Source organism: Rhinatrema bivittatum, chromosome 1, assembly GCF_901001135.1.
Source record: "Rhinatrema bivittatum chromosome 1, aRhiBiv1.1, whole genome shotgun sequence".
NCBI classification, from domain to species: domain Eukaryota; kingdom Metazoa; phylum Chordata; class Amphibia; order Gymnophiona; family Rhinatrematidae; genus Rhinatrema; species Rhinatrema bivittatum.
This window is the reverse complement of record NC_042615.1, coordinates 597,786,373-597,806,349: the sequence shown is the minus strand read 5'-3', so window position 1 is coordinate 597,806,349 and position 19,977 is coordinate 597,786,373. Positions and strand designations below refer to the sequence as shown.

The 19,977-nt window shown below is 44.4% G+C and overlaps 1 long non-coding RNA gene across 1 annotated transcript; it reads right to left on the bottom strand.

Annotated features, from left to right (window-relative positions):
- Positions 1-7,139: 7,139 nt before the first annotated feature.
- On the bottom strand, positions 7,140-17,294 carry LOC115081676. Its single transcript, XR_003853854.1, has 3 exons — positions 16,972-17,294; positions 8,167-8,312; positions 7,140-7,666 (listed from the first exon to the last, which is right to left on the bottom strand). It is a non-coding gene; the product is annotated as an uncharacterized LOC115081676 (long non-coding RNA).
- Positions 17,295-19,977: the final 2,683 nt, after the last annotated feature.

The following is a 19,977-nucleotide window of genomic DNA, read 5'->3' as shown; positions in this document are numbered from 1 at the left end:
CAGGGAGGGAGCTGTCTCAGACTTCACCATCCTCCCCCCCCCCCCCCTCACCCACACACCATTCACTAGCTGGGACATGGGGAAAGTCAGGAGTGAGGGTCAGGCAGCTCCCCCCTGTCTGTGAAGCCAGCCTCTCACTAGTAATGCAGGGAGGGAGCTGTCTCAGACTTCACCATCCTCCCCCCCCCCCCCTCACCCACACACCATTCACTAGCTGGGACATGGGGGAAGTCAGGAGTGAGGGTCAGGCAGCTCCCCCCTGTCTGTGAAGCCAGCCTCTCACTAGTAATGCAGGGAGGGAGCTGTCTCAGACTTCACCATCCTCCCCCCCCCCCCCTCACCCACACACCATTCACTAGCTGGGACATGGGGGAAGTCAGGAGTGAGGGTCAGGCAGCTCCCCCCTGTCTGTGAAGCCAGCTTCTCACTAGTAATGCAGGGAGGGAGCTGTCTCAGACTTCACCATCCTCCCCCCCCCCCCTCACCCACACACCATTCACTAGCTGGGACATGGGGGAATTCAGGAGTGAGGGTCAGGCAGCTCCCCCCTATCTGTGAAGCCAGCCTCTCACTAGTAATGCAGGGAGGGAGCTGTCTCAGACTTCACCATCCTCCCCCCCCCCCTCACCCACACACCATTCACTAGCTGGGACATGGGGGAAGTCAGGAGTGAGGGTCAGGCAGCTCCCCCCTGTCTGTGAAGCCAGCCTCTCACTAGTAATGCAGGGAGGGAGCTGTCTCAGACTTCACCATCCTCCCCCCCCCCTCACCCACACACCATTCACTAGCTGGGACATGGGGGAAGTCAGGAGTGAGGGTCAGGCAGCTCCCCCCTGTCTGTGAAGCCAGCCTCTCACTAGTAATGCAGGGAGGGAGCTGTCTCAGACTGGTATCAGGGTTAGGGCACTGTGTGCAGGAAGATCACAACACTCCTGGTATTAATAGGGATAGGGCACTGTAAGAGATGACTGTAGTAGATTGAATAAAGATCTGATGTTTCTGCTCTCCTCACACCAAACAAAAACAACACACAAGCAGAGAAGCCCTTCTTACAAAGCTGAGCTAGTGAGTTAAGTAGGAGGAAAAGTAAACATACTGGTGCCAGTGTGGCTACTTAAAAAATACACTTACCAACAATCAATTACATATATTTGAACTGTGTACAGTTCCAGCCAGGACCACCTTTCTAAAATGCACAGTGATTGGCAAATTCAACATGCACTAGCATTTCAGGTGCCTGCTAACAAAAATAATAAACAAACAAGTTCTAGTCACGTGAGTGCTGATCATTACATTACTTTTTTTGTCAAGCTTCCAACTGTTTCCATTTCACATCCCCCCAACCATATTGGTAACATCAATAGATAAGAGCACAGCCAGCCAATAGGAATACATACATACATATTCATTCCTAAGTGACCTTTACTGACCTGGGAAGTGTGAACACTTTGTTTCATTTTCTGTTGGTGTTCGTTAGTTTCCAGTTCCATTTCCCATCCCGCCAACCATCACCTCAGTGGTAACCTTGGTAATATCAATAGATAAGAGGGCAGCCAGCCAATAGGAACACATATTCATTCCTAACTGACCTTCAGTGACCTGGAAAGTGTTTATTTGTATCATTTTCAGTTAGTGCGCACTAAATCGAGTTAGTGCGCACTAACGGGGAGTTAGTGCGCACTAACTCGAGTTAGTGCGCACTAACATGATTTAACGATTTTTAACGATAAATCGTTAGAATTTCTATTGTATCGTGTTCTATAACGATTTAAGACGATATAAACATTATCGGACGATAATTTTAATCGTTGAAAAACGATTCACATCCCTAGTGGTTATATACTTTTGGGCTAGGCAACTGGTTAGTTGCTTCATGAGCTAAAGTAATGCATATGCCCTAAATGTATGAAGGTCCTTAAATGATTGACAGCTGTTTTTTGATTGCACTGTTAAGTGAATTTTGCAAACTTTAAGGTAGTTTAATAGTGGATTTCTGTTTTTTGGTATTATATTTTTTCAACTTTTTGGGACATTACATTTAGTAGCGTTATCTCACTTTGGCACATCTTGTCTTGTATATACTGGACAGCCATTAGGGAAGGAAACCATGGGAAAGTGTAAGAAACTATGACCACAAAAAAGGCAGGGTCATGTGCACACAAAGGACAGATGAATGCCAATTGTGTTTTCTATCACCCTCTGGAAGGAGCCATTAGAAAGGTATTCTATCAAATCAGCTTGCCTTCTTCAGATCTAGCTTGGGACCAAAGAATCTTCTGCTTGAGATATTCTGCTTCTTATACAATGTCTTCTTTCACCCTTCCAAAATCAAGTGACTAGGATCACAGACGGTGTCCTGATTATATAGACAGCCTTTTACAGAAATTATTTATTCCATCATTGGCAGTGGTTATGGGACTTGCTCAAGAGCCCTTAGAAATTCCATGCTGCATCACCCTTATGATGACATACCAACCTCTCATGTTGTGCATATGACATGATTTTTATTATTGCCTGAATGATTTGTGGCACTGATGACAGGAACTAGAGCAGTGTGCATTATGATGAAGAGATTAAGACTGCCGGACAGGGGCAGAATTAGAGAGGGGCCAATAGGCCCCGATTCTATTTATTTACCACTGTTTCCAAATTCCACCGCCCTTGCTCAGCCAAAGAATCCCTGAACTTTTAAGAAGGCAGGTCAGCCAGAACTATGCAAACAAACGTACATGGGGGGGGGGGGGGGGGGAGAGGGAGATCTGTGGGAGGATTTAAATGTTTAAATTTTGGTGATGCTGAATTTTGTTTCAATGGGGAATGGAGGAATCTTACCCTATAGTTTTTGTTTCACTTCCTTTTATTCTTTTATTTTCATTTTTGCCTTTTCCTTTTGATATTTATTTCATTTCAAATTAGCAAAATGAACAGAAATGAATAGCAAATGAAATGCAAAACACTTGAAAAAACAAACAAACACTTTTTAGTGAACACCCTTAAAGGTGAATTTTCAAAATATTATATGCATAAATATTATCATTATTAAATATATGTGATAATATTTAATATCACATAAGCAGCCTCTACTCATATATTCCATATTTTATAAAAGACCAAGATGCATGCAGATTTTCACTTTCATGTGCACATATACACGTGTAAAAAAGGGCAATCTAGGGCCATTCCTGGGCAGGACCAACATGCACTTATAGGTGAATTAAAAAAACCCAGCCCATACCAAACCGGGAGATGCGCGTGCATATAGGGCACCCACCATATTTTAAAAGCCATCTGTATGCATTTGTATTGCCTTCTGTATGCACATCTTCCTCACATTCAAAAAGGGGCATGGTGTGGGCAGGGTATAGACATTCCAGGTCATGGCCAAGAGATGTTCATGCAAATACTTACTCGCCTGGGCGTGGGCCCAAGTCTAGTTCCATGTGATTTTATGTCTGCTATGGAGGGAGGTGTAAGTTTAAAAATCAAACAAAAAAAAAGCCATTCCTGAGGGTTTTAAAGAGTCGGGGTAACTGGGGGGGGGGGGGGGGGGGCAGTGTTCAGGTTATTAAACCAGAGGGTTTTGAGGACCTAGCTGGGCAAACTAGTGGATGAACCCACCTAGAACAGATTCTAGTAATTGGCGGGATATAAATAACTGTAAACAAATAAACCTCAGGGAGGCACCAAACGTGCAAGCATCCCACTGTCTGTTTAAAGGTCAGTCAAGAGCTGTGCTAACCTGACTGTGTTTAAAAGCCCCAGGAAGAGCTATTTGCACTTCGTACAGAGGTAAAAGATTGATGGAGTTAACCTGAGCCACGTATGCATATGCTGTGCTTGTTCAGATGATTGTTGGTCTATGTGGGTCTGAAGACGTGGAAAGATGGTGTTTGAAAGTCCCGAGAACTGGGAAATGGCATTGAGCATTGACTTACCTCCCTAGAGCCACTTGGTTGCCTACAGTAACTTCTCCAAAAGGGACAATACATTTATAGCCTCCTGTTTGTTACAAGAGGTTCTAACAAACAGAGAGAAGGAGCTGATGGATAATTTGACAACTGAGAGAGAGAACAATATTCTAGACATGCCCTGCTCCATGACTCCTTCACATATCTTTTATTGGATCATGATTAATATTCTCTTCTTATATCTATATACCAAATATCTTCTTTTACAACAGTTGCTATTTGGGGTTTTCCCTCTGCTCATCCTCCAGCCCCAAAAGTATTTTGGATGACTAGATCCTTATGTGCACAATTTTTATTAGTGTGTGTATAAGCCAATTTAAATTTAGAAATTATACATTTACCCAATGATAATTAACTAAGATAAATGTATAACTTGACCAAATGTTAAAACATTTATTCTGTTCCCTTTTTAAAGTAGCACTCAAAATATTTATTACATTACAAAAGTGAGTTTGGAAGAAATTATTTGCCCTAATAATCACTAAATTTGCTTCATAATTTGTAAAGACTTTATTCCCTAATAAAATTAAGATTTGTAGAAATTATATAGCCTAATTACTAACCATGCTTTTTCTTTCACTGTTTTTGAAATGAACAGATACTATATTTAATTGTCCAATTAAAGTGACTGCAGCAAGAATCCTTAAGGTAGAAATAGATATTCTAAGTGTTTTTTATGTGCGGGTTGCTATTGGTCTATGTTCATATTTCAGGGTTTCTCAAACATCTTCTGAAGATCCCCACATCTATCTGTTAGGATCTCCGGCCATGTGAGACTACGACCGGGTCCCCTTACCTAGCCAGGAAGGTGGCCCACTCCTGCCTCTCCCCGTCACCGCTTCCCGATGCCGACTGCTGCAGCTGCGGCCTGCTCACGCAGCGCCTCCACATGCTGTTGACGCCGAGTTCTGCACCTGGCTCCCTAGGAGTGTGCGCACCTCTGCTGCAAATTTAAAGGGCCAGTGGTGGGAAAGTTCCCCGTGGCCCGCAGACATGATGTCAGTCAGGGTGGATATATATAACCTGCCTTGCCACTAGCACTATGCCTCAGCATCGGGTCCTGCTCCTTCATGAGTGCGAGTTGTCTGCATTCCTGATATCTGCCTTGTTCCCAGCATTCCTGCCTCGCCTTCTGCTCCTGATTCCTGGTTCCAGTGTTCCTGCTCCTTGTCTCCAGTCCCCCGCCTTGCTCCTCGTCCCTTCGGATTGATCTTCTGGTTCTGACCCTGCCTGCCTGACTCTGCTTGACCTCTGCCTGCTTGACTCCTACTTGGTATCCCGACTCTGCTTGATCTCCGCCTGCCCTGACCTCCTGCCTGTTTCACTAACAATGCCTGTTTGCTGCCTGTCCTGACCTCTGGCCTGTTCCTGGTTCTGCTTGTATGCTGCCTGCTTCGACTCCTGCTTGTCCAACACCGCTTCAGCTTCTTCTTCCAGTTCCACGCCTTGAGAGACCCCTGCCGGCCCCGGTAGCCAAGGGCTGAACCTGCGGGTAAAGGTCAGTTGGGTCTTCTTTGCCTGTACTGCCTCCCGACGACTAGGACCAACAGTGGCCCACTCCTGGTGGTAGTGTCAACCTCGTTTCGGCTCAAGGGTCTACCTTTCCAACACTATCAGATTTTCAGGATACCCGCTATGGATGTACATGAAATAAATTTGTCTGAACCGGGTTTTCAATATCTGAAAATTAATTTTGTACATATTTATTATGGATATTCTGGAATCCTGATTGATGGGGGTCCCAGGACAGATTTGGGAAGCCCTAATGTAATTAGTATCAAGATGCATGAATATATTCAGTGGTGTCTCTGGAGAAAGTTGTTACAAAATATCTGTTTAGAAAACGGGAACAGCTAGGGAAAGTATGCAGAGGCAAAGCTTCAGGAATGCTTTTCAAAACAGAATTGTAGAATAAGGTCTTGGGTTCCTTACATTACAAGAACATAGAGTACTATACCTCATCATAGTTTTTTCCAGTTTTTACAATCTGTTCAATTATTAATGGCCTTGAAAAATCATTAGAAAAGAGACAAGGCTATTTCAAAATTAAATTGTTAATTAAGACTATTTATATATCTTGAATATTTGCCCCTAAACCCTCAACTGTGCTGGAGGGAGAGATGGAGCCTCTGTGGGTGTGTGTAGGTGTATGGGTATGTTGAGGGTAAGTATGATTTGTGTGTATAGGATGTGTTTGTGTGTGTGTGGGTAGGGTGACAGGTGAGTAGGAGTGTGCATATGGATGTAGTGGTGTGTACAGTATTATAGATGTGTGTGTGTGTGTGTGAATGTGTGTGCATGTATGTGTGAATGTTTTTGGGAAATTTGTGGGGGTGAGGCTGGATGTGTGTGTGTAGGAAACCTATGTGGGTGTGTATATGTGGGTGTGTGGTGTTATAGATATTATTGTGATTGCATATTTATTTGGTTTGTTTAGTTTTGAGTTGAATGTGATATTTATATATTATAGACTGAAGTATATTATTTGGTTTGTAATGTGGTTAATTACAGATTTATACTATCTGTATTTCTAATATGTTGTAACTCATTTGGATCTTTGTTTACAAGAGAAACATACATTTAATGAATGAATGATGTATGTGTGTGTGCGCGCGCGCGCGCATGGGAGCAGGTGACTTGAAAAGTTTGGGGTGAGGTAATTTTGAAATCACCATTTTGTGTCATTTTTATCCAGCTGCTTCAATTATTTTTCCCTTGTCTTTGTTTGCCTGTTTCACCCTATTTCAAACTGCTTGAAGGGTAAAAATTCTGTTTCCCATTGAAAGCAATGAGGATTGACCCACCCCTTCTGATGTCATCTAGGTGCTGGGCAAAAAGGGACTGAGTGACAGTAAAGGTGCAGTGTGCCAGTGTATAGGGCACCAAAGGAGCATGACAGAGGCCCCCACCCTTTGTGAGCTCCTTCATGTGACTGTCTGTGACCAAAAATTATATTCTTCTCCATCTGGTTAATTCTGGTTAATTTGCCATCTCTATCAAGGTTAGTCACCTCCGGTGTTCCATATTGATGAACTTTTTTTAATTTTCATAAGTTTTACATTTCTTTCAAGAAGAACTTTAAAGCAATCAAGGTACATATATATTGTACAAATCATATTAAGGATTGCATAATAATATTAGAAATATTTGAAAATCACATTTAACCATGTACCAAAATATAGGAAATTTTGAGGAGGCTGAACATAGTAATGAGCAAACATAATAGGCAAATATAACAAATCAATTGAGTAATGGCGCTGATAGGGTATATGGCTATTTCTTTATGTCGAACCAGCAGTAGGGTCTCTTTCGTGGTGCGCATCCAGAAAACCTCTGAGTTGATTTGTATCAAAGAAGACATACTTAGTATTATTGTAAATAACACAGCACTTACAAGGATAGCGCAGGTCAAATTTAGAACCTAATTGCAATACCTCAGGTCTCATGGAAAGAAAATATTTTCTTCTTATCTGTGTAGCTTTTACTAAGTCAGGAAATATCCATACTTTCTGACCAAGAAATAAAATTTGACGATTTCGAAAAAATTGTTTCAAGATGCTGTTACAGCCCATTAAGAAGGCAAAGGATACGAGTAAGTGCCTTTGCTGGGTAACCTCCTCTTCTTGAGATGACTCTATTATCCTTGAAACATCCAGAGATACCGATCTTCCCTGCGCAGGTAGATTTTCTTGAATTGACTGAGACAAGTAGTAAATTTTTGTTACAACAGACATTGCTGCCTATGGAATTTTTAACATTTGTAAAATGTATCTCTTAAAAAGATCTAAAGGAAAAACCAAATTTACTACTGGGAAATTTAAGATTCTCAAATTAAGTGCTCTCATAGCATTCTCCAAATTTTCCAGTCTTTTATTGTGAATAGACTCTGATTTAACCAAGTTCTGTTGAACATTTTCAACTGAAGTAATTCGTTAACCCTTGTCTTCAAACTTCAAGTCATAGGTAGTAATCAGATTAGTATTAATCATCACTTGAGTTTTAGTTTCAAGTGTCATTTGTGATAAAGTTAGTAAAGACTTTTCATTGACTTTAGTACAGGCCACAAACCTTCAACATTCATAGATTCTGGGAAAATTTCAACTCCCAGAGGGTTAATGGAGGCCTGCTCCACCCCCCTACTGCTGCCTGTTCCCAGCCTCGGATCTTGTTCAGATCTTTTTAACTCAATAGCTCTTACCGCCAAGGGAATTCTAAGATCACCTCTGTCCTCCAACTTTTGCGGGATCATCGCTGCTGAGGTCCGGGGTATTCTCCATTGTGAACGTTCTGATATTCCCCTGTTTTCCTCCGGGGTTGTTTCTGCATTCGCTGGGCTCCCGGTATCTACAAATGGAGGGGGAGTTAGTTTATTCGGCTCGCTGGGGCTAAGAGTAGTATCATAGGCCTGGGGGAGGGTGCTTGCTCCAGCTCACTTCCTCCAGCGGCTGCCCCTCTCGGCACCTGAGCCACATTTCAGGCAAAAAAAGCCTCGATGCAAGGCTGAAAAGGATCAGGAATGGGAGAGCTAGCAGTCATCCCTCATAGTTTTGCTTTCCTCTTGGTGTGAGGCATTACAAGAAAAAATTATGAGAGGAAAAAAAGCAAGTTCAGGCAAACAGCATTGGGAGTGTCTCCACCACATCCTCACTTGGCAGCCATCTTAGTTCCATACTGATGAACTTAATAAGAATTATCTATTTCCAACATGAACATTCCAATCATTACTGGCCATGGATAATATGGCAAACTATCTCACAAATCACTCAACTGTGCCCTAATAACTTCCTCCAATGAATTCATGTGAACTCACTCTCAATTTTATTAGTAGCTTCAACATTATCCTTACCTGTATTAAATGCTCAATTGGTTGAAAAGAAAGTACCAATCATTTATGACCTTACTGCAACAACTAAACCAGACTGTTTGTTGATTACTGAATCATGTCTTATAGACTCTGATATTTAATATTAACTAAACGATGTCCGAATGGTTGCACACCAATATCTCAACTTAGGCCAAATCATAGTGGTGGCAGCCTACTGGCTGTCATTAAAATTTCATTATCTCCTTACTATATCATTGGTCAACTTGTGCTTGCTTTACTGTCCTCCAGGACTGCTAAATGCTGATCTTTCTCCCTTAATTGAAACCTTGTCAACTTTGCCAGTAGATCATACTAATACTATAAGAACATAAGAACATATTGTAAACTGATACGATATGATTGGTATCATGAGTGTCAGTATAAAAAAGCCCTAAATAATAATAATAATAAGAAGAAAATGCCATACTGGGTCAGACCAAGGGTCCATCAAGCCCAGCAACCTGTTTCCAACAGTGGCCAATCCAGGCCATAAGAACCTGGCAAGTACCCAAAAACTAAGTCTATTCCATGTTACCATTGCTAATGGCAGTGGCTATTCTCTAAGTGAACTTAATAGCAGGTAATGGACTTCTCCTCCAAGAACTTATCCAATCCTTTTTTAAACACAGCTATACTAACTGCACTAACCACATCCTCTGGCAACAAATTCCAGAGTTTAATTGTGCGTTGAGTAAAAAAGAACTTTCTCCGATTAGTTTTAAATGTGCCCCATGCTAACTTCATGGAGTGCCCCCTAGTCTTTCATGGAGTGCCCCCTAGTCTTACATAAGGCCTGTACTGACAGGCAAAGCAGTCGAGGACAGAAGTCAATCCCACCTAGGGACATAAGACCTGGACTGACAGGCACAGCAATCGAGGTCAAACACTTGTAGGAACATAAGGCCTGGACGGACAGGCAAAGCAGTCGAGGACAGAAGTCAATCCCACCTAGGGACATAAGGCCTGGACTGACAGGCAAAGCAGTCGAGGACAGAAGTCAATCCCACCTAGGGACATAAGGCCTAGACTGACAGGCACAGCAAACGAGGTCAAACACTTGTAGGAACATAAGGCCTGGATAGTTGATGGTCAGGCACAGCGTTTGAGGTCATGCCCTTGTAGGGACGTACAGGCAGGGCAGTGGATGGTCAGGCACAGCGTTTCATTTCAGGTACATGTGCTGCAGTGCATATATTATCTGGAGCATAGGAGGCAATTGGAGCTGCTGCAAGGCTTTGAATTGCTTTTATTCATCTTGCCATTCACAGGGAAAATTTGGAAACCTAAGCAAAGGCAGGTTTACTTTCAAAAACACTAGCATTTCCATCAACTCTGGTGCAAGCCTTGAGCGGTGAGGGCTCATGATATCCCCTGTCATTGAAAGGACACGTTCACTGGGCACACTGGTTGGTGGACATGACAGATATCGCTGAGCCACTTTGGCTAGGTGTGGCCAGACAGTGGACTTGTGTGCCCAATATGCCAGCGGATCTGTCTACATTTTCTCTATCGGCTCTGAGAGATACCGTGTCACTGACAGCTGTGCTGGTGTCTCCTTTGCTTGGGCGGGCTCAGAGTCACTCATGCCAGCTGCTTTCTCTCTCGCCCGTTGCACAACTGATGAATCTTTATGGGCAACATGCCTTGGGTGTTCTGACGTGGAGGAGGAATTACTATCTGTCGTTGACACAGTGCTGCTCCTGCTTGCGCTAGCAGCACAACTCTCTGATGTGCCTGCTGTTTCTACCTCTGCTTCAAGCCTAATCTGTCTCCACCTATGGCGCTCCTGTTCACTGACTTTTGCTAACAGCAGCTCCTTCACAAATGACAGACAATTGGACTGTAGGGCGAGTTTCCCTTTCACACGGGGATCACAGACTGAGGTGAGCATGTACGTGCGGTCGTCTGTTAAAGGCCTTAATCTGTATTTCACCTGCTGCTGCAAAACGTCCAGACACTGCAGCACCTCAGCTGTCATTCCCTCTTCCTGTTTAAAGGCCTCCAAATGTTCATCCAGGAAATTAACTATAGGGATGATGTCAGCCAAGGTGGCACTTCTGTAACTCAGCTCCTCCGTGATATCCTTGAAGGGCTGCAGGATTTTTACCAGCTGACTCATGACTAACCAATCATGATGCCCTAGGGGATTCTGCACACCTATGTCCATTGTACCAGAAAGTTCATGAAGGGGTGTCTGTAGCTCCAGTAACCTCTCCAGCATCATAAAGGTGGAATTCCACTGGGTGGCAATGTCTTGAATGAGACGCTTGTGAGGCATATCCAAATCAGTCTGCTTTTGTCGGAGAACCTGCCCTGCCTTGACACTTCTGTGGAAGTGTGCTGCTATGTTCCTGTACTTCTGTATTAACCTATGCAGGTATTCATTGTCCTTTGTCATTGGACTCCAAGCCCAGAGCTGACTTCACTACCAGGTGCACAGTGTGTGCAAAACATTGGATGTTCTTAAAGCGCCCATCGGTTATTGCCTTAACCATGTTTGCACCATTGTCTGTGACAAAGAACCCTGCCTGCATTTTCCTGTCTCGCTGGTGTAGTTGCCAGCCCTCCAGCATCTGTCTGATACATGCTAGAATATTGGCTGCGGTATGGGCCTGGTCCATCAGGTGGGTGTGCAGTAAAGCCCACCTCCACCCTGATACTTCTTCAGTAATAGAGCTGCTGGCTGCCCCTGCCTCAGCCATGTCCCACCAGTGTGCTGTCAGAGAGAGGTAAGAGTGTGCAGCATTCATGGCGGTCCAGATATTACAGGTGAAATGCACTCTTCCCTCTGCCTTAGCTAGCAGTGCTTGCATGCGACTGTGATACTGCTTGTACAGGCTGGGGATGACCTTTCTACTAAATGTGGTTCTGCAGGGGATTTTGTAATTTGGAAGTACGACCTTCAAAAAACGCTTGAAACCCACATTCTCCACTAACTGCAATGGCTGGTCATCAAGGGCAATCATTTCCCCAATGGTCCTGGTTACAACTTTTGAGGCTGCCTGCCTCCTACCCCGGGATAGCGTTACCGCACTCCACCCCATTTCCTCCATGCTGGATTGTCACTTCTGCCACATGTCAGGGGGTTGCTGGCCTGCCACCTGACTGCTAGAAGGGGATGAGGGCATGGGCTGACTCTGCTGCTTTCCTATCACTGCACACTGGTTGGAAGGGGTCCCCCCACAGGTACTGCCACCATCCCCAGATGGCAGTAATCTTGTTGGGTGTTGCCTCTTCAAATGATGGTTCATGCCAAAATTAGATAGATATCCCATTTGCTTGCTTCTAATATCCCTGGCATAGTAATTACACCGATCATAACGCGAGTCTTCCGTCACTTTAAAGTGTCTCCAGATCGGAGATGTCTTTTGTGATCCTCCCCTCTCTAACACCTTGGGGGTGGATGCTGGCACTGGAGCTGAGGTAGTGGGTGCACCCTGAGAAGCAATGCCAGAGGGGGCCTCAGTCACCCTCTGTGCCTGTACTGACTGCTCTTCCTCCTCCTCGTTATCACTTTCATCTCTCCCGTGCAGCACATTTGTGGAGGCTAAGACAGGACTAACTGATTCTACCGAAGATTCGTCAGCTATTACTTCTTCCGTTTCAGATGAGAATCCCACACAAGAAGATCCTTCATCTGAATCAGAAGCAAACAGTGACTGCGCTACCTTGTCAACGCTAAGTGTTAGTTGAGACTTCTGTCCCCCTGCTGCTTTTGGGTGTCTACATTTTGTCTGGCATGACTCTGCCTCCCCTTCCCTCACCTCCAAAACTATAGGGCCAGAAACAAGTGGTGGTGGTGGTGATGTATCATGGTCAGATTTCATTTTTTTTGGCATGGAACTGCCATCCCCTACAAACAGTTTAGAGTGCGACAGTTGCCTTTTTAGCTCTACTGGTGGTGTTGCACTAGTGTCTTTTGAGGTGCCTCCTCTGCCAGTCCCAATCACTCGACTACATCTCTCTTTCCCTGAAATTATGGATTAAATGTCACTGAGTAGTAACACTGCCCACTGTCACGGTGCCTGGCTGTGCACTAATGTGTGTGGCGTGCCCACAGAAGCTGCTTGCTTGTAAGCACAAAAGAGGCAGACTCCCTGGGCACTTGACTGCTCAGACCCAACCAAACCAAAAGAGAACTCCGGCACACTGTTAAAAGTCAACAAATAGCAGTTATCCCTCCTTTATTATTTTTTTCTCATACCTAAAGATTAATTTAAGAGTACAGTATTCTCATATATGGATATCCTATTATTTATATAAATGGAATTTCCAATCCACAATCCAAATAGCGTATATTATTTGAATCATGTAACCGAAACTTTATTGGCACCTACTAGCTAATTTATAATCCTAACCAGACTTATTTATGTGCCTATCTGTAAACCGTTGTGATGCTATACTACTAAATGACGGTATAGAAAGATTTTTAAATAAATAAAAATAAATAAAAAGTACCCACTGCCCACTGTCACGGTGCCTGGCTGTGCACTAATGTGTGTGGCGTGCCCACAGAAGCTACTTGCTTGTAAGCACAAAAGAGGCAAACTCTCTGGGCACCTGACTGCACAGTCCCAACCAAATGGTTAGGATCAGTCTGTTAAAAGTACCCACTGCCCACTGTCACGGTGCCTGGCTGTGCACTAATGTGTGTGGCGTGCCCACAGAAGCTGCTTGCTTGTAAGCACAAAAGAGGCAGACTCCCTGGGCACCTGACTGCACAGACCCAACCAAATAGTTAGGATCAGTCTGTTAAAAGTACTCACTGCCCACTGTCACGGTGCCTGGCTGTGCACTAATGTGCGTGGCACGCCCACAGAAGCTGCTTGCTTGTAAGCACAAAAGAGGCACACTCCCTGGGCACTTGACTGCACAGACCCAACCAAATAGTTAGGATCAGTCTGTTAAAAGTACTCACTGCCCACTGTCACGGTGCCTGGCTGTGCACTAATGTGCGTGGCGCGCCCACAGAAGCTGCTTGCTTGTAAGCACAAAAGAGGCACACTCCCTGGGCACTTGACTGCACAGACCCAGCCTGTTAAACTGCCCAGTGAAGCCCAGTGCACTGAGAGACTAAGTAATTGGAATTTAAAAAATCTGTTTAAAAAAGCAGGAATTTTTGTCACTCCAGAAAAATGGATGAAATTGAAAATAATATATCTCTCCAAGCCAGACCAACACCCTAAATGGTGGTCAGTGCTAGCTGACCTAGCACAGCTTCTCTTCTCAGTCAGAGATGACCAAAATAAACAGCTTGAAAGAAACAGGACTAGCTGTAGCTGACCCTGGCACTGCAGCAAAACAAAGAATAATTAGCTTTTTCTTTCCTTTACTAGCTTAACTAGCCTATCTCTCTTAGTTCAGCCTCCTCCCTCTTCCACCCATCCCACCTCCCCACAGCATCACTGGAAATAAGTGCGTGGCTCCTCGTGCTGATGTTTATATAGTGCTGGCTCATCAGTAAAATCGACAGAGAGCACTGAATGACAGCGCGATTGGCTGCATTCAGTGCATGTCACAAAATGTCAGCGCGGATACTCTGCATTCCGGTATGGATACCGGAATGTAGGGCAGGGGCGCTGCCATTTTGTGCAAATCATAGTTAGCTAGTAGCTAATGGGGGCGAAGAAAAACGCGCGCTGCTGGGTGCACTGAATTAAATGGATAATAAGTTAAATACGTGGGGAGTCGCGATGCATTTCGCCTCCCCACATATTTAACGGATAGGACAAAATACGTTGCGGATCGCCAATATGTCAAAAACGGATGCACACCCTTAGTATTGGCATCCCTGCACTGGCTTCCAGTTATGTGGTGTATTAAATTTAAGAAACTAGTGTTAATTTTTAAAGCACAGAGAAACCTAACAGCACCTTGTATTGTATTGGCAATTCAACAATATTGCCCTAAATGCTTATTGAGGTCATCATCCCATTCTTTATTAGAAATTCCTGCTATGAGGGAAATACAGTTGACAGAATCCCGTAACCAGATGTTTAAAGTTGCAAGTTTAAAGTTGGAATATTCTTCCTAATGAAATCAGGATTGAAAAAATGTTTCTTCATTTTCTAAATTGTCTTAAAGCATATTTTTTATCCATTAATTTTTTATGAGGGGTCTTGAGGTACAGTGGGGAGGGGTGATGGATGGATGGGAAGAGTATTCATTTTATAATGTTTAAATTAGTTTTAAATGTTTTTTGTTTGTTTTGTATTTGAATTATGTATGTAATGATGTAATCCACCAAGATCTGTGAATTGGTGGAATATAAATGCTTTAAAATAGATAAATAGATATTTTTATAAGTGGAGAATGTGCCAATCTTTATAAAATACCTGCCTCCACATTTAACTCTGGGTATTTTATACGCATTACAATATTGCATGGGTAGAGAAACTTTGTGTTTTCCTGCATTATAAATATATGCATGTACATTTGAGCAGAGATACACTCTGCTTTTTTAAGCTGTGTGACTTCTGCCACACAATTTATAAAATGCTAGCATAAATCTCTAAGGGCCCACTTACGTGCAAATTTGATGCCGTATCAGACCATTGAAAACTGGGCTCATTAAATGCCTGAGCTCGTAGCACATAGTCCCCTACATGTTTACATTTGGTTTTATTTTGGATCTGTTTTTATTTTTTAAAGCACTAAAAGGATTAAATCAAGAAAAAATTGGTTAGAGAGGTTGGATTGCACATCACAGGTACCCTACGTTTTTGCTGTCCCTTGTGATTGGTTCAAAAGTTGCAGAGTCACTGAGGAGAGAAGAGCTATGACCTATATTGTGTCAAGTTTCCATAAGAGCATGTACAAGAACACCTTCCTAGTGATGCATATTGGTGTAAGTTAATTTGGTTTTTCCTGCTTTCCCCGGGGGCAAGGTACCATGAGCTAAGTTTAAGGCTGACAGTTCCCGCAGGCAATCTTGACAGCTTCTCCTTCATCTTTACTGGTGGTGAATTTTCCTCCACAAAGGTGCTCCTAATAAGTCCCAAACCTGTCTCCCAGTTGGTTTTAATGACAGAATTTATTGGGAGTTGCTAGACTGAAGTGAATTGCATCCAGCACGTCCCAATAGTGAAACCGGATCCTGCCTCTTAAGACCATTTCACCAGAGATATTCCCCTATCATTTCTAACAAAAGATTAAAATAAAAAAAACAAAAAACTGCTAAGACCTTCTCCTTCCTTTATGTTCAAGGTTTTTTATTTTTTTTATGAAGCTATTTGATAATAAATATTTAAAACTGCAGGGCACAGAAGTTATCATCTATTCCTTAGCTGAGATGCAGATTTTTTATATAATGGCAGGCCTTTGGCAATCATCCTAGGCCTGTGGAATTATCTGCTATTATTGTTCTCAAAGTAGACAGAGTGTTTCACTTATGTTTTCAACGTTGAACAGATATTTTCTAAAAATATTTTATTCCTGAAAAAAGTTACTGAGGTTATAGTTACTACAGAGTCCAAGGTGCCTGAGCACAGCATAAAGAAATTACAGGGTCAATTCACTTACATTTGGGACTTAGAAAAATTCCTGGCAGAAAGATATTAGTTTGACAAATACAAATAATTATATCCTGTGTTTAAAAAAACCCCTACGATTTATAGGCCTGTAACAAGATGCCCAAATGGGAGGTAGGCAGACCTGCACCATACTAAACACACACACACACACTATGATACAAGATACGAGATATACAGTAATGAAAATATAGCTTTATTTACAGCACATTTATTTATTTATTTAAACATTTTTCTATACCGTCGTTTGGTGGGGACCATCACAACGGTTTACATTAAGGCTCATAAAAATGATGCTGAAGAATCTTAAGTTACATAGGTGCCATTTAAGGATCGGTAACATAATTTGTAAATAATATTAATTGGTAAGTGCAATGAGTCATGTCCAATTCTCATTGTAACAGTTTAGGATACTAGATTACCTTTATCATTGTACTTTTACCCTTTATTGCTGAGCTTTAAAAATGAAACTTAAGCTAATTAAAAATTATACACATATTGATTTTGGTTATGTGTTTGTTGTTCAATTGTTTGTTTGTTTGTCCCTGCTTTCCCCTGAGTACTGTATACTATATACATATACTTCATTTCCCGTGACTATAATACATACCAAATCAGCATCCTGCCACTCATCAGATCGGGGAACCCCGGTGCGACCGAAAAACAGCATCAGGTTAGGGAACCCCCAGTGTGATCGAAAAACAGGAGCACACAGCTAATCAGCATCCTGCCACTCATCAGATCGGGGAACCCCGGTGCGACCAAAAAACAGGAGCACACAGCTTCAACGGGAAAGATCCTGCGCCACTCGTCAGTGCACAGGTGAGGCTCCAAGTTCCCACCGGAGGACCCTGAACTTTTATAGGGCTTTGTAAACAAGTGTGTGTGCGTAGATGAGCCAGCACCTGGGTCTGGGAACCTTTCTGTAGGGCTGCTGGCCAGACATTCCTCCTCCTTTGAATCAGATCCCAGGCACAGACAAGCTACTCTCCCCCACAACTACTTGTGTAAACCCTGCTGATACAGCCTTTTTCTTAAAAACAAGTCCCCAGCTTAAAAAGTGACAGGACAGCATAATGTTTGTTTTGAGAGCGTTTTTTTAACCCATCGTATTACAAGGCCCTATGAAACTTAGAAAACTGAACAAACACCATTTATGAGGATTTACAGATTGGCTCCACTGTGAATCACAGATTCATTACAATATGCATGACCCTCATTCTACATTTTGTAATAATTGTGAAACCTTGTGCTGTGGCAAGATCTGTGCAGCCTACTATGCAAACCTATTAGGCCCCCACCAACAGCTGACAAACATGCCCTGATCTGGGACAAGTTGTATCTTTCCTTAAACCAGCCCCATTCCCTGCAGTTTGAGCCTTTGTGTTCCAGGGGTTGACAGGACTTAGGTGAGTCCTGAGGGTGATCCAAGAGAGAGTCCAGAGATGGACCAAATGTCAGTGCAGACAATGGGCAAGGTGTAGTCAAGGTTCATAGCAAGGCCAGGTTCAGCCAGCAGCCTGTTGCGAGCGCAGCCTTCGGATCCTGTTGCGAGCATGGAGGCGTGGTCACTAGCTCATGGGAGAGCGAGAGCCCCTGAACCACGGCACGACTCGGGGAAGAGCCCCAAGGCACACCATGGGAGGTGAGAGCATGCAAGCATGGGCAGAACAGGAACAAAGCAGGACTGGAACCAAGACAAGGAACTTCAAAGCAGGAACAAGGCAGGATCAGCCTTCCGCTGGACCTACACTCACCAATGTGACCCAGCAACGCAATGCTGGTCACAAGAGTAGCCCTCCGGCCACTCGATAGCCTTTTTGGACCCGCCACTTGGGAACGACAAGTGCATGAGGCCAGATGGAGGCTGAGAGCAGGAACAAGACATGACAAAAACAGGAACTAGGAAGACTCGGACGAAGACTCAGGTTACTCTGAAGACTCGGACGAAGACTTGGATACTCAGGAGACTCAGACAAGGATTCAGGTTACTCAGAAGGTCTCAAGCAAGGATTCAGAATTCAGACAAAAGTACTGGGTGAGAACTGCATCACAGCGTGCCCTACACAGCCGACCATGGCTGGTCGCGGACCACGCTGAACGCGAAGCAGACTCCAGGTGAGGAAGTGGAACTTGAGACTGGAACATGATGAAGATTCAGTAGAGGCCTGCACCGGGGCGTGCCCTACACAGCCACCTGTGGCTGGTTGCGGAACATGATGAAGTGGAGCAGGTTCTGGCAGAGTCTTAGGCATGGACGGAAGCAGACACAAGGGACTCCAAAGACCGGGACAGGATTCAAGACTCAGGATTCAAGACTCAGGATTCTCAGAAGCAAGGCATTAAAAACAGAAGTCTCTTGGAGGCTTGCACTGCAGACGAGAAGAAGACCTTGTACCACGAAGCTCCCTACACAGCCCCCCATGGGCTGGTCACGGATCATGACGATGGCATGCCAGGAAAGTTGGACGCAAGGAATCTGGGAACTGGTTGCAGAGGCAAAGACGAAGACATCAGGAGCAGGACATGAAGAACACGGAGCATCTAGAACATTAGGACATGGAACAGGTGATGAAGGAGCTCTGACGGAAAACAAGATCAGGAATATCAGAACAAGGAGACCAGGAACACAGAACAAAGAGCCATCTAAACAAGTTAAAGTTGTCTGTGCTCCTCTTTTGGTCACGGAGGACCTTGACCAAAAGAGGAGCACAGACAACTGTGAATTCTGGATCCGAAGGCAGTGAGGAACAGGAACTGAGCCCTTTTATAGGGCTGAAGCAGGAAGTTAAACTCAGGCTGGCTTCCGGTGGGGCCATGGGCTTTTCCACTGCTGGCCCTTTAAATAGAGTGAAGAGGCACGTGCCAGCACCTAGGAAGGGCCCAGGAAGAGAGGCAGCACCAAGGACAGTGGCGTTCCTGCCGTGTGATGAAGAAGCAGGCAGGGGTCCTGGCGGTGGCACACAGGCCGCATAGGAGGCAGAGGCAGCTTCCTGCTGCCTTAAGACATCCCGGCGGCATCTTCCCCTGCCGAAGGCGGAGTCAGCAGCATCTGCAGCAGCGGCACTAGGCCACGAAGAAGCAGATCCTGGCAGCAGCTAGGCCGTGAAGCTGAAGGCAGCACCGCTGGCAGCCTCAGGCGCAAGAGGAACATCGGCAGCATCAGCAAGGCCGCGAAGGAGGCATCAGCGGCACCCGGCTGCACAGGCAAGGCCCCGAGTAGTGGCGACCCTGACAGAAACAGTGTGGAGTCCAGGCCTCGCCAAAGCAGAGTCTGGCAGCGTCAGCACTGGAGGTAAGAGGCCTGCTCGCGGGATGAGCTCCGCGAGCAGGATCGTAACACAGGCAAAGGTGTAGTCAATGCCCATAGCAGCGGTCAGAGCTGCTGCTGAGGTGATGGTGAAGAGTGCAGCTGGGTTTTAAATCCCTAACTGCGATGATGTCACCAAGAGATGCCAAGCTGGGTCTCCCACCACAGGGGACCCCCATCAAGAGAGAGAGTGTATGTACACTCATGCCCATGGCATGCACGGTAGTGGATTTATTCCAGCCACAGAGATTAATCTTAGCATCGGGGCAGCTCAGCGGCATCTTGGGGTGAGTTGGCCAGTCATGG